At 49.8% G+C, this 12,792-nt stretch overlaps 2 long non-coding RNA genes across 2 annotated transcripts in view; one reads left to right on the forward strand and one right to left on the reverse strand.

The window, feature by feature from the left end:
- LOC109284503 (uncharacterized) overlaps nt 1–5,616 on the reverse strand; it is a 42,523-nt gene extending 36,907 nt beyond the window's left edge. The window contains exons 1-2 of the long non-coding RNA XR_009456432.1: nt 5,477–5,616; nt 4,763–4,913 (exon numbers count right to left, since the gene is read on the reverse strand). This is a non-coding gene — a long non-coding RNA (uncharacterized LOC109284503). The remainder of the gene's footprint in view (nt 1–4,762; nt 4,914–5,476) is intronic.
- LOC102569769 (uncharacterized) lies at nt 1,060–9,371 on the forward strand. The gene is made up of 4 exons (XR_001372269.3): nt 1,060–1,202; nt 3,621–3,795; nt 5,965–6,050; nt 6,924–9,371. It is a non-coding gene; the product is annotated as an uncharacterized LOC102569769 (long non-coding RNA).
- The last annotated feature ends 3,421 nt before the right edge of the window (nt 9,372–12,792 follow it).

A 12,792-nucleotide genomic window follows, 5' to 3' on the forward strand; every position in this document is an offset into this window, starting at 1 on the left:
CGGAGGTCCTATAGCCTGACTAAGATTGTACCCATACACTATTGCAAGGACCCACATCAGATCTCTGCCATGTTCGCTGACAGAAGTGATATCTGTCATGCAATCAGCCTCTTGAAAATGCTCTACAGCTTTGCCTGGACAGAAGTGCATGGCTGCAGAGCACTTTAAAAGTACCCAATTGTGCGACAAATTAACCGCTGTTTAACTCCAAAGTGGAGTGCCTTTATTAACTTCTGTTTGCCCCTGCACATGAGCAAGGCTAGGCTGATACAGCCCAGACCTGCCCCCGCTGCTGTTTGCAGGATGGGAGGGGGAGAAGGCAGGGGAGGGAGCTCTGGTCTGGGGTTTGCCCAGCCTGCACTGGGAGTGGGGAGTGGGTGGACTGGAACCCCCTGAAGTTTGCATTGGCTGGGCAAGCCCCAGACCAGAGCTCTCTCCCCTGTCTTTTCCCCATCCCATTCTGCAGACAGCACCTGAGCTGGGAGGCAGGCAGCAGGGATAGGGGAGAGAGGCTGCAGACACCCGCTGGATTGGCTCCAAAGTGGAGTTCCATCCTGTCCCCCTTCCCTGCATTCTGAACAAACAGTGAACATCTGCTTCGGGGGGAGTTGCTGTAACTCATGGCACTTTCTGTGAAGTGCCATGAGTTACAGCAGGTAATTGCAAGTCTGTCGACACCCCTTGTGTCCAACAGCAGTCATTTGCATCCTGCAAACATTGCCTGTAACTTTGGAACACAACCCTGGGACAAGAACTTCAGTTTTGGCTGAACATCTACTGAGGATGGGGAACTGCAAGCACCAGTCCTAGTCCTGTTCGATACAGTAGAACCTCCTGTGTGGAATGAACCACAGGGCACTTTTCTCATATGTGTGCTGGTGCATCCAATGCCTAGAAAGCCAGGGAACACCCAGTCATAAGGCAAAAAATCACCAAGACAACCCTGTCAATGGCACCTTTTGTAGGTGAACCTTGCAAGGACTAAGCAGAACAGCCTGCCTCTTCCCTACAACCACTTCCTTCTTGAAAGGGCTGGGGGAGGAGGCAGGGGTGTGTCTCTCTCCTGGAACTCAGGTAGATGCACACCAACATCCCTTTGCAACTGGCACAATAAGGAACCAGGAAGTGAAGCCCAGGGAACAGAGATCATTCCACAGAGAGGGGCTGGCCGGAGGAGAAGCACATTCAACAAAAGCCCTGAGGTAATACTTTCTCACAGAAGCTGCCCTGTCCCCAGGTGTCCCTTTCCCCTTTGCATCTGTGCCAGCCACAAGCTGGGTGCTGGCTGTGTCTGCCTCACAAGCAAACCCAGGAGCTGAAGTTACTTCTTCATATGCCAAGCTCTGTACTGCCTAGGAGCCAGATTCCCTGTCCCTGGTTTCACAGGCAGCACTGGTCTGTGTGCGGCTGTGGGCTGCAGGTCTGTAAGGGAGACAGGCATGGGAAGTCACAGTGCTGGGGTTGTGCCAAGGGGCTGGGAAGCTGAGGAGGGCCAGGGAGGGAGCTAGGTGGGAAGTAGGTCCCCTCTTGTGGAGATGGGCAGGGCTGGGGGGGGGGGTGAGGAGGGGGCAGTCCTGTGTAAGCAGGTCTCCCTTGAGCAGAAGACAGGGAGGAGCCAGGCTGGAACTGAGCAGGAAATGCAACTGGGAGAGAGGGAGGCTGCAGGACTCAGCTTGGGCCCAGCTTTTGTGCTACTCGTGGGGTGTTGGGGCAGCCATCAATAAAGAGAGCTCCCTGATTCATCCTTTAGGCCAGCAGTTCCCAATCTGTGATACATGTACCACCAGTGGTACACAGACAACCTGTCAGTGTTACATGTTAATAGATTTATTATAAATACTTTATATGACAAAAATTTGCTGGTGGTACTTAAGGTTGTATCATTTTAAAGTGGTGGTATGCAATCTGTCAGTATGGGAACTGCTGCTATAGGCACTCCCAGGGATGCCGGCTGCAGACCAAGGCGGTGGAGGGGCCCTTACAGTCATAGCAGTACTGCAAACAACCTGCTGCTCAGTACCTCCCACAGTGTACCTTGGCCCAGCCTCCAAGAGGGCCGAAATGCTGACGTACAGGGCAGCTGAAGTCTATCCCTTCCTGCTTCTATGCTTTAAGCCATTCCTGCACATCTTAATCTCTCCCTGGCCTAGGACAAGGCTGGGGCTTGGGAGAAGGGCCAGGGAAACAGTTTTGTGAGCTTCCCCCAGTGCGGGTGTATGTGGGGGGAGAGTTAAGAGTCTCTTGTCCCTTTCCACTCTGCAGCTCATTGTGGAAGCAGTTGGCTGCCGTTTCCTTTCTGCCGTCACAGCTGGTGACATTTTCAAGGAGCCTACTAAAGAAAAAAAGGGCTAGAAATGCAATTGCAAATGAGAGCTGAGGCTCCTCTTCATGGCAGTGAAGCCTGGTCCTGTACAGGGAGGGACTGTCCAGCCTCTCCCACTGCCTCAGTGATATCTTCTAGTCACTTCTCCACCTGCTGCACTACAGCCTCTTCTGGCGGGGAGTGTGTGGGCTCTGCCTTAGCAATAGGAGGCTACACTTACAACTGGAAGTGGATGTTAGTGCCTAGGACAGAAGGGGCTTACAGCTGGAGTATTAGTCATGCATGTAGGGCATGGGGTGGTTTGCTCTGGGTATGTTTTTGGCACCTCTCAGCACCCATTCCCACCTGAAATGCCCAGGGCAGTGATACCAACACCCCCACCACAGTCTCTGTGGTGTGTATACCAGGCCTGTAGGGAACAGTCCTCATGATTGCAAAGCAAGCCTTCCAGACATGAGTATAAGCAATGCCCGGCAGTCTTCCTCAGGGAGCCGACAACCTGAAACTACATCTCAGAAAAGTGTGCCACCTTCACACATCAAACATAATGTTCACTCTGAAGTCTAAAGAGGGCACATCATGTCCACCTCTCCTACTTCATGGATAATCATCTTAGCAGCTGGCAGACTTAACCAGTGAGGGGAACTGGGTTTTGCAGCAAAGGAGGAAATGTGGAGAGGGAGACAAAAAAAGGAAGTGGCACAAGGACAGGGAAAGGGGAGAGAAAGAGGATGGAGAGGGGAAGAGAAATGAGGCAGGGAAGTTCAAATAATGGCCGGGTTTTCCCACGGAGTGACACTGAGCACCACGGAAAGCACAGCCGGTACGTCCCCCCTGTGCTTGTGCTGCACTTCGCTCCTGTGGACTGAGGGGGCTGGGAGCTCCACGGAGCCCACTCTTCTCCAATGAATCAACATGGCAACTCCTCCCAACAGCATTCGGTTTTGCAAAGAAAACAGGTAGAAACAGAATTCCTGCTCTAGTCTGCTGCTTATGAACTCTTTGTGTCCCCATGATATTATTGTGAGGGCTGGTTAATCCATTTTAGACCCTTCTCAGACACCCCTTTAGAGTGGAAGCTTCTGGAGCTGCAATGACAGATGCAGATCACAATGCGTAGCACTAGTTGGAGGCAGTGCCTTAGAAGGGTGCTGCTTCTGAAGCAGGGAAACGACCCCAGCAGGGGTAGCTGTCTGGTGCCCCAGAGAGGAAGACAGTGGGAGTCTCTTCATGGTCAGGGCAGGCTGCCTAATGGAGCCAAGTACCAACACCAAGCCTCCCTCCCTTCTCTCTGTAGATTGGACATCTGGGAAAACCCTGAAAAGGATAAAACAAAATGGGGTCTGGAGGCCAAAGCTTTGGAGATGAATTGGAAAACCAGATCAATGATGCTCTGAGCAAGCTGGCAAGCAAAAACCCATTCCAGTCTGACTGGGACATTGCTGCTTTTGCCATTTTCTTCATCTTCATTGGTAAGTGTGGGGCTAAATTGGCTGTTCTCAACATGCTGGTGGATACTTGGGACTCACACATCCAGCTGCTGCACTCCCGCACCGCGGTGCAGGGGCACAGGCCCTGGGAGGCAGAGGCCAACTCCTGAGGTGTGACTGCCCAGTAACAGAAGGTGAGGGGTGGCTTCCTGCACACTTCTCACAGAGAAAGAAAACATCTTATTCCTCTTCCCTTGGAAAACTGTGTGAGTGATTATTCTTCTTACAGCTGTTTTTAGCAGGCCTTCAAGTACAGAGGATGAGGCTGTGGTATGGGACAGGACTCATAAAGAAACAATGGTGCTGTTAATAATGCATGAAGTCCCCACGCGCCAGTTCTCTTGGAGCAATACTGCTAGGAAAAATGGTCTAATAGTAAACAGGGTCACCAGAAGGCCGTGAAAAATATTAACTGAGCTGGGGAACTTGGAGCACGGAATGAATCAAGGTCTCCAGGAAAATAGGATGTGCTTTCTGCAGATAAGCAGTCAAATGACTCTAAACAGCAGTCAGCCGAGCAAACACAACAAAGCTCAGGGTTGCAGCAAATGAAAGCTTGAAATGGGAAACAGGTCACCGCAGAGGTGAAGTAGATTGAGGTGTGGGGAAGCCCGGCCTCCTCTGAGCTGTGTGGAATCAAATTAACATGAGAGAAATGCCACATCAAACTGCTGGCTTGCCAAGGGCTGCCCAAATGACTGCTCTGGGGGCATTTCTTTGAGGAGGAGGATGTGTGTGGGAAGCGGCTACGTGTGCGTCTCACCTCTCAGAACTGGCTGACATAAAAGCTGCATTGGTGTAAACGTTTCAGTGTCCCTTTACAGCAGCTTATTGAAGCAGTCATGAAAATATGCTTGGACCTTCCTAGTCTGCCTAATTCTGTTTTATTCAGGTTTAACTCAAGTCAGTCAAGAAGTGGTGTAAATTAATCCGAATGAACTGGACTCACCAAGAAGAGCATCCACATTGAGATTTAGCCAAAGCAGGGCCTGGAGATAGGGCTGGAGCTGCCTCCTCGTAAGGGTTGTCCCCCACCATTCCCTCAGAGGACTAACTTCCTTGACCAGTGTCAGTGAAGCAGACATATGAGTCCATGAACCCTGCAGACAATGACTGTCTTGTTTAATGGTCTCAGTTAAAAGTGCTCCTCACCTCCTTTCTCTCTCCAGTAACACATACTGGCTTTGACTGTGCTTCGGCCCCATGCTACAACAACAGCAACAGGCCATTGGGTCCCATACATTTGAAGTTCCTGGGGACTGACCAGCCTCCAGGCACTGACCCCCGGTTCGGGGTCTCTAGGCACACTTTCGGGTGCAGGTCCTCTGTCAGGCAACTCTTCAGCAGAGCTAGGACCTGCCGTCCAACTGCCTGCCCCAGGGACAGATTGTGCTGTCCCTCACATTACCCCTAGCTCAGACACCCCCTCCCTGGGCTTTGGCTGGTGGGCACTTTACAGTTACAGTTTTACCCTTCAAGGGCTTGTGATAACCACCAATGCAGCATGTGTATGCACACATGCACATGCATATACACCCACCCCAGCACAGCATGTGTACACACACATCAGCAAAAAGAAATGACCCAGTCAAGACTTCAGAAACACACAGATCCAGACAAAGTCCCCACACCCGGCAGGCAATTCCTGCCTCAACACCCTTACCACTCTGGAGCAGTTTCTGGGGTGGCCCACGGTCCTCCACTGGCTCCTGGCTTGTTTCCACTGACTTTAGCCAGTCGTGCTGCTGAAGCTCTCCCCTCTCCAGCTGTGAAAGCCAAGTTGTTGCTTCCTCTCTCCTGCCCCAAGCTTCCTGTGCATCCCCATGAACCTTCCCCTCCAAGCCCTTCCTGAACATTTTCTTGCTCTCTTGCTCTTTTGTCCACCTTGGGGATTCTTCGTTCTCCACCTCCCCAACTCACAGCAGAGTTGTGGGCAAACCACTGTCCCCACTCAGCATGCCCCCACAGAAAGGGCCCCCACAACAAGCATACATTTCTGATGCTGCACCAGGGGCCATGGCTTGAAGGTAACTTGTGAGGCACACATCAAGCTGAATTTATGGTAGTGCAGTCCCTGCCACGGCCCGACCCAGTGAGGGGCCAACAAGCAGACAGATTATCAGCTGACACAATTACTTCATTCTGCCGCAGGTACGGTGCTCTTGCTGGTGCTCCTGGCTCTTATCCGTTGTTGTTGCTGCTGCTGCTGTGACTGTGACTCCCCCAGACACAAGAAGGTAATGCAGTGTCCCTCTCCATCTCAGCCTCAGCACAGGTTGTGGTGCAAGTGACATGCAGCATGCCATGCCATGGCAGAGAGCATGACTCTGCACAACCTCCTCTGCTCTCATGGTGTTACCCCATCTCACACACTTAAGCAGCCACCTACAGCCATGCTGGGATGAATGTCCCATGTCATAAACTAAGCAGCCCCTGGCTGGCTACTCAGTGACAGGGAGATCACTGGGGACTGCAGGTGCTGCAGACTTGAGCCACAGTGGTTGAACACTTGACAAATGTTAGTTCACAGACATTGAACAAGAGGAAAAGCTGCTGCTGGGGAGTGGGACTAAAACACCCTGCCACTTGGGCAGCCATCCACACTACAGAATCTACTGAGTCTGAGGAAGTCTTACCTACTATGGCCAAGACCAGCTGAGGTTGGAGGCAGAGGGCTGCACCATGCTGTAGTCTTGAAGCCTGCACGGTGTGTGCTAGCTCTGTCCCCTCTAGAACCTGAGTGTGCTCCACAGCAGGTTTTAGGTATAAAGCAGCTCACAGGCCACAACTGGCTCAGGAGCTAGTAAGTTTCAGCATCTTTGCCTGCCAGGTGCTAAGAGGAATTTATTTCAAAGACTCAGGCTTTTCACAGCACAGGTGGAGAGGTGGGGAAGGCAGCCTTGTGCCTAAGTGACTGACATGATCCTATCTTCTTGAATCAAACAAGCAATACTCTATTTGGATTATAGCATGAACAATGGCCTAGAAATGAAACCGGTGTCCGCCGTCCATGCCATTGCATGGGAATTTATTCAGCGTGAAAGCCATTCAGTTCCAGTTCCATGAGCATTTATGCAAACTTTCCCTCTTGTGTTTTTTTCCCCAATTAGATTCCCCGGACCAAAGTGGGCATTGATAACTTGGGCATGGAGCCATAGCCCCCCCCCCCCCCACCACCACCAAACCCTAGGACACATGGATTGCGAACCCAATGGATTCTCTTCTTGGCTGGCTTCTTCTTGCTACAAAGAAATCTCTTGCAGATTGGACTTTGCACTAATTGTGAGTGCCAGACCTGCTGGAGTTGGCTGGGGTCTTGGCTACACACAGCCCCACTGCAGCACATGCTCTTCCTTCTCTCTCTATAATGGTGAAGATCAAGCACTGAATATAGCTGACATCCACTGGGGCTAGGGACAGACATTACACATAAACTGGTTTAAGTGATCAGAAACTGGTTTAAATCTGTAACAGATGTTCAGTGCACATAAACTAGTTTGAGATAAACCTGGTTGAATCAGACTTAACTGATTTGGCTCAAAATGTTTATTCAATGTCTGTCCCAGACCCCTTGGTGGTTTAAGATAAACCAGACACCCCCAGCATTCCAGCATGCTCTCTGCTCTCTGGCTGCAGCTCTGGCAGAAACTTGCAGGCACAGAGCATCTGCCTGGCTTCTCCCTGCTAAGCAGGAATTATTCCTCCATCACCTCTGCCTTACACAAACACTTCAGCATTAGCTAGCAGACCACACACTGGCTAAGGTCCTTGCTATGGGAGAGGACAGAGGCAGACAGGCTTTTTGGAGCTAATCAACAGGCAGCTTAATGTCCTTCCTTGGAAGAGCTGTTAAAAGAAGAGCTCCATTAATTAATGGAGAGAGGCTTTGTTTTCTTAATGAGTTGATAAACACTGAGTTAGGGTTGATAAACATTCCCTGCTGGGCAGCCGGGGGGGAATCTTGCTGGGGCCCCCCTCAGCTCTGCCCTGTGGAAACAAAGGGAGGGCTGCTCTAGTGACCCCCCGCTTCTAGCCTGAGCCAATGCAGGCATGTCCCCGCATTTCTGGGATGTCTGTCTGGGTTATAAACTGATTTAGTGTGGCCAGGTTAGACTAATCTGCAAAAATTAAAGCCATTCAGGCTCAGGCTTTTTGAATGTCTGTCCCTAGCCCTACAGTGATTGACAGTTGTATAATGAGAGCTGTTTGCTGCAGGACATGAGCTGGTCAACCTGGGGAAAGAGAATCTGCCTCCCCCACCAGACTGATAGAGTAGGGCATATTGCAGGGGTTTTACCGCTTCCTCCAAAGCAAACCTTATTTGGCCACTGTTGGAGACTGAATCTCAGCCCCTGTGCCCATGGAAAAGGCAGTGTGCGCACATCCCAGTGTCAGCCATATTAGCAGAGAGCCCCAGCTCTGAGTAAGGAGGTGCAGGCTGGAGCAGAGACAACGCCATGCTCTGGAGGGTACAAAGGGAATTAAAAGGTTGTCTTGGGTAGAAAAATAACCCACCACACATGACAAGCTGGTAATACCAGCTGTTGCCTCCTTGGCCAACTTGCCACAAACCTTCAGTCCCAGCACTTAGGAACTTGCAGAGCACACAACTAGTAAACAGGTCCCTTTTAGCCCCCCTCCTCCCCATTTGCAAATCATAAGAATATAAGAACTGCCATTCACTGGGTCAAACCATAGGTCCATCTTGTCCAGTATCCCATGTGACACAGTGGCAGAGAGCAGCTGCTGAAAGCGTTTGAATCTGCCTTACAAAGCACAGGGAAACCAGTCAGTGAAAGGACTGCTCTGGGCAGGAAAATGGCTTCCGGTTTTTCCAACAGGCCCTTTAAAATCAGCCTCTAGGGACCATGTGGGATTTCGAAGAACATGCTTCTCTTCCTTCTGAACAAGGCTTTCCCTTTTTTCATTTTATGCTAGATCCTTTCCCCTTTTCCTGAGCACCCTTGAGGGCATAATCTTTGTACAACAGCTGCCAAGCACATCCAATATGCAGTACCCTTTGCTCTTTCCATCCAGCTTTTCATAGCTCCCTTTAGCACTCGCTTGGGCCAGTACAGAGAGCATCACCTACAGGAAACAAAAGGGCCCCTTCTGCCACTGCAGTGGAAGCTGAATCCCAGGCCCTCTCCCCCTGCTGCAATGGAAGGCATACTCCAAACTGCTGGCGATAATTTAAGAGCCCCTTTGGTTGGAAGTTTTGCCGGTTTCAGCAGCCTTCCCTCTCCGAGACTCGGCCCATTGCTGCTAATTAATGCCTTATGACCAGAGCTTTGCAGGCTAGCTAGAGTCAAGCTCCAGGAGTGGTGCGAGTATGGGGACACCCTTCCTGCTGACAACTTCTCTCTGCCTTCCTGACTACCTTCTCCCACCCAGCCCTCCATGTATCTACTAACACTTCTGAAAGAACCCAACTGTAGCATGCTGAAGTTATCCTGAGCATCTCAAGCCAACAATCTGTACTGTATATAAATACTTTGTTTTCAGAGCCAAATTCAAGAAACACTTGTGATTACAATAAAACACATGCTTAGTGTGGAGATCAGCTGGCTAGGAAGATCTGTTAAACCCTTTGGATACACTGGGTAAGCATAGATTGTTATATGCCCAGAGAATACTATTCACTTGGCTGGCTGGCTGTCCTCACAGGATGATGGTGGACTAAATGCTCAGCCTGAAATGGTCTTGACATACACATATAACAAGCAATCTCTCCCCTTCTCTTTCCTTTTGGAGGAGATGCTTAGACAGGGATGCTCCTGCCTGAGGCAGAGGACTGGACTAGTTGCTCTCCTAAGTTCCCTTCCTGCCCCCTTTTTTAGGATTCCTCCTTCCCATGATAATTCCAGGACCAGTTAATGGTGCCACTGTCCTGTTGCTGCAACATGCTTCTGGTGCCAGCTAGAAAACCATTGCTGCAGTCTTCTTCAGGGCAATGCCTGCCTTCTGCCAGACCAGAGCCCCTGTCCAAGGTCAGGAATCAAGCAATATAAGTTCCACTGATTGGTGCCCAGAGAGATTCCAGAATTGCTAGTTTCTGCACAAATACAGCCTGGCTGCTGGGATTCAACCAAGAAGCTCCTTAAGAGCAGGGGCAGGGGTCCAGCTGGGCAGTTAGGATACCATTACTTCCTTGCCCAGAAACTGAGAACAAGTGGAGCTGTCCTCATGGAAAGGACCAAACCACCTACAGGGTGGAAGAGGGGGGCAATGGAAGAGGTTTCATGTGACAGACACAAACTCTTGCCAGTGTCAGCAACAGCAGTGGAAGCAAAGTGTAGGCTGCCTGGTCACAGCAGGGAACAGGGTGACTTCTTGCAGAGCCCCACTTCTGAGCATTAGAAAGGATAAAGTGCCCTTGGCTGCACATGATGGAAAAATTTCCCTAATAACCTGCTGCTGGGAGGGGGCTTGGCATTTGGTCCTAGACTCCAGGCACTAGCACAAACTAAAGACAGTTGCCACCCCCTGCATTAAAAGTATCTTCAGAAGTGGAAGATGGACAATTAGCAACAGCCAGACTGCCATCTGACAAGCCATTAAATAGGAGACAGGACATGTGTGTGGGCCAAGAAAGGTGGTCAGCAGCAGAGCAGAACATTAGGGGGGCTGCTAGGTTTAAAGGGTGATGATTTGGAGTCACTAGTGAGACTGCTAATAGATCAACACATTCAGGTTTCTCCTTCCAAGTTTTGGCTTTCCTTACCCACTAATAAACCAGCATTTATCCACCTCATCTAATGGCCATCTGCAGGCTAAAGGACTGTAACTACATGCATCGCCTGCTGCTGCTAGAGTATGGATTAGCACAAAGGAAGCATAGCACCATGCAGAAAGGCTGCGGGAGTGATGGAGTTTGTGGCCTGAGGGTTTTGCAGGACAGGAGAGGTGCTCACTATACCTGGCTGCTCCATTCCCCAGTGGCTGCAAAGGGAGAGGCAGAGCAGCAAACAGATGCATTGTGATCTTTCACAGAGCTCTGGGTGCCAGCTTGCTTCACAGCCAAGAACTCTCCCCTCCTCCTTCCCCCATCCCCTGTGGCAAGGGGGATACATACCATGCAGGAATCTCAGAGACCTTTAGAACTGGGCAGGGCAAAGCAGCAGGGAAGGAACCACACAGGGTATATTTCTGTGCTTAGCACACACAAAAGGTGAAAATCCTGTGCTCCAAGCCTGGGTCAAAGTCCACTGCTGGGCCACAGGGAAGGGTACTTATTGGCAAGTACACAAAGAGCACAAACCTGCCCCTGGGAAAGGAGCCAAGTGCAACAGTGCAGGGAAAGAAGGAAGAAGGCCTTCTGTGCACCACCTCTTGGAAACAGCCCAGGCCCCACCACTACACACAGCCCCTAGCACCTCAATTCTGTCTGATCACAGAGGACTGCTGCCAGCCTTGGCCATTTTCAAGGGGCCTAGGCCAAGATGCAGAAGTGTTGCTAAGCAGAAGGCCCCAAAGACTGTTTCTGAGTGACCATAGTGTGACAACTAACTTGGTCAGCAAGTAAAGGAAGTCATCAGACAATTAAACAAAGCAAAATGCCTGAAAGAAGATGAGGGAAGACCATACATTAAATAATCCATATATACTATATCATAGCTTTATCTTAAAATAGTAATAGTAGTGATTGATGTAGCAAATAACATCCAATACATAGGGTTATAATAGCTATATTTTTGTTAAGATGCTTAAATAATTCATTAAAAACAAAAAAAACCCCCAAAACCAGCCTCATCAGAGAAGCCCATAAATTAAGAAGAAACAGACCAGTGTTTTACAACATTCCACAAAAGGGAAAGAAAGGAGATAAGAAACCATCCTGCTTTCTTTCCCAAAGATATAAATCCTAACGGACACCTTCCAAGTCCACAAGTGACCTGGTTTAGTCCAGTTCCAAGTTTCAGTAAAACAAAGACATTTAAATAAAACCAATCAGAGATCATTTATTAGAATATTAGGAGCAGCCATCTATAAATATTGAGCACAGGCTGGAGGGAAACTTGAAGAACTCAGCAAATCCAAGAAGACCTGCAGCCAATCCACATACTACCCTCCTCCCACCTCTGGAGTCTCCCCACCCAGTATAGGTGAGAATTGTGATGTGTTGTCATGGGTAGCCAGATAGACTTTGGGATAAATGTTTGTTTTCATGTTTTAAGGTACAAGCAAATAAAAGGTTGGACTGTAGACCTGTTTCTGCCTCTTATCAGTAGCCTACCCACAAGGTTACCTGTAATCTGGGTAACAGGAGGGAAGCTGAGTGAGTTCAAACATACTGTACTATGCATGAACTTGTATCCAAGGTGGGGGACGCACTTTTTCAGCACATAGGGCATTTATAGATATGCTCTGGGAGGCTGAGTGGGGGGAGAGGTGGTGGTGTTTTAATTAGAGCAGCTCCAAGAGTCGCTGTAATTAAAGCACCCAAAGCATCACGTGTATCAGCATCCCCACACTGAAAAGTGAGCTTTAGTTAAAGTGTCCCCACCATCATTTTTCAACATGGGGACACTGATACAAGTGATACTGGAGTCTGGAGCACAGTAATTACCATACTCCAGCAGACTCAATTAATGGAGTCTGCTCTGACGCACTGTAATTACAGCAGGTTGGAGCAGCCTCGCTGCATGTGTATAGGGGCTCTTAGACTTTACAACTCCAATTGTTCTGGGTCCCAGTGTAGTTCAGATTACCCAATTCTGGCCTTCAAAAAAAAACCTTCCAATTCTGTCCTCACCTCTATCCTGTACTCTGCTCAGTGCCTCTCACCAGCTCTTCCTCTGGGGTCACCCTTCCATTCACCCTTTACTCAGATTGCAGCCCCCCTGGGAGCAGTGATCCAGGCTCTCCATCCATCAGACAGTCAAGTGGGGAGGCATCTCAGATGACAGGTTTAGCAGATCATGGACACAAATATAATTCCCAGTGACTGATGCTGTTAGCAGACACAAGGCCAAGAGC

This window comes from Alligator mississippiensis, chromosome 13, assembly GCF_030867095.1.
Source record: "Alligator mississippiensis isolate rAllMis1 chromosome 13, rAllMis1, whole genome shotgun sequence".
NCBI lineage: Eukaryota > Metazoa > Chordata > Crocodylia > Alligatoridae > Alligator > Alligator mississippiensis.